The sequence below is a fragment of the Myotis davidii genome, unplaced genomic scaffold (genome assembly GCF_000327345.1).
Source record: "Myotis davidii unplaced genomic scaffold, ASM32734v1 scaffold767, whole genome shotgun sequence".
Lineage (NCBI taxonomy): Eukaryota > Metazoa > Chordata > Mammalia > Chiroptera > Vespertilionidae > Myotis > Myotis davidii.
The window spans coordinates 36,798-38,468 of record NW_006297810.1 but is presented as its reverse complement, the minus strand read 5'-3'; the positions used below and the strand labels follow the sequence as shown (position 1 = coordinate 38,468).

At 41.7% G+C, this 1,671-nt stretch overlaps 1 long non-coding RNA gene across 1 annotated transcript in view; it reads right to left on the bottom strand.

Moving 5' to 3' along the window:
* LOC107184620 overlaps window positions 1–1,671 on the bottom strand; it is a 10,451-nt gene that overhangs the window by 781 nt on the left and 7,999 nt on the right. The gene's annotated exons all lie outside the window — the stretch shown is intronic.

Sequence of the window (1,671 nt, the reverse complement as noted above, 5' to 3'; positions counted from 1 at the left end):
GAGTGACACCAGATGGAGATGAAGAGCTAGACATGAGTAGGTTCAAGTGTGGCCTTGTAGGCCATGCTAAGGAACTTGAATTTTATTCTAGTGCATAGAGAAACCATAAATAGGGTTTTAAGTGAAATAGTCATAAAATACGATGTAAATTTGAAGCAGATAAGGCTGGCCACCTGTGAGAATGGCTGGGAGGTAGCAAGTGTTGATCTCAAAATGCAAACCAGGTATTTCTTCAATAAAAAAGACTTATTTGAGTTGGTCCAGCATGGCTCAGTGGGTGCGCGTCAACCTATGAACCAGGAGATTAAGGCTCAATTCCTGGTCAGGGCACATGTCTGGGTTGCAGGCTCAATCCCCAGTGGGGGGTATGCAGGAGGCAGCTAATCAATGATTCTCTCTTATCATTGATGTTTCCCCTTCTCTCTCCCTCTCCCTTCTTCTGTGAAATCAATAAATACCTATTTTTTAAAAAAGGAGAAGTTCTTTTATACAGGAGATGAGGAAGTTGGGAGTGAGGTGGGGGAACTTCTATAATACAGAGTTCTTCAAGTAGGGCTTTCATGACCCATAGAAGGCCAAGAGCTCCTCACGCAGGCCCTCCTAAATTACCTTGGTTAAATCCTCTGTCGATAATTTTGACACAAGAGTAGAATTAGGGAAGCTGTTGAGTAGTCTAAGACAGAATTGATGTTGGTAAACTCAGCAATGGATGTGGGAGAAGTAAATATATTGGATTTAAAAATGAAAGGATGAGGGTCACAAAACGCATAAGGAAAGTCTTGTCTAAATTTAGAAGCTAGCTTAAAATTTAGACAAAAAACTTTCTGATATTAAAGTTATTGCCCTAATTGGTTTGGCTCAGTGGATGGAGCGTCGGCCTGGGAACTGAAGAGTCCCAGGTTTGATTATGGTCAAGGGCATGTACCTTGGTTGCGGGCACATCCCCAGCGGGAGGCGTACAGGAGGCAGCTGATGGATGTTTCTCTCTCATCGATGTTTCTAACTCTCTATCCCTCTCCCTTCCTCTCTGTAAAAAATCAATAAAATATGTTTAAAAAAACAAAAAATAAATAAAGTATTTAACAAATCTGATGAGCTTTGTTCAACAATAAATGAGAAGATTCACAGAAAATAGAGGCTATCTATCAAGAAGGAAAGCTAATAGGCAACATCCTGAATAGAACAACAAATTAATCCTAATGTGAATGGACTAGATTATTGACAGAAATGCAGTCTAAAAATTGGTAAGTAGCCCGGCCAGCATGGTTCAGTGGTTGAGCGTTTATCTATGAACCAGGAGGTCACAGTTCGATTCCTGGTCAGGGCATATGCCTGGGTTGCAGGGCTTTATCCCCCGTGTGGGACAAGCAGGAGGCAGCCAATCAATGATTCTTTCTCATCATTGCTGTTTCTATCTCTCTCTCCCTCTCCCTTCCTCTCTGAAATCAATAAAAATATTTTTAAAAGATTAAAATTGTTAAGTAAAACATTATTTTAATTAAATCTTTATTGTTCAGATTATTACATTTGTTCCTCTTTTCCCCCCGCCCATAACTCGCTCCACCCAGTTCCCACCCCACCCTCTGCCCTTACCCCCCGCTGTCCTCATCATCCAAAGGTGTGCAATTTTTGTCCAGTCTCTTCCCGCACCTCCCACACCCCTTTCTCCCC